Genomic DNA, 274 nt, shown 5'->3' with positions numbered 1-274 from the left:
CCTGAGGACTTAAGGCAGTGGTTCTTACCTTTACTGCACATTAGAATACCTGGGAATTAAAATATTCCAGAGACCCAGGCTCTACTCCAGACCAATTAAATCACAATCTCTTGGGGTAGGAGGAAGACATTTTTTTTTAACCTCCCCAGGTGATTCCAATGAGCCTCCAACTTGGGAAACACTTGAAGGAACCAAAAGAAAGGTTGATTCTGAAAGGAAAATGAGGTTGTATCCTCCTTACTTGAAATCTAAACATACATTACCTGCCCTGCTT

Source organism: Manis javanica, chromosome 8 (genome assembly GCF_040802235.1).
Source record: "Manis javanica isolate MJ-LG chromosome 8, MJ_LKY, whole genome shotgun sequence".
NCBI lineage: Eukaryota > Metazoa > Chordata > Mammalia > Pholidota > Manidae > Manis > Manis javanica.
This window is presented reverse-complemented; position numbering follows the sequence as displayed.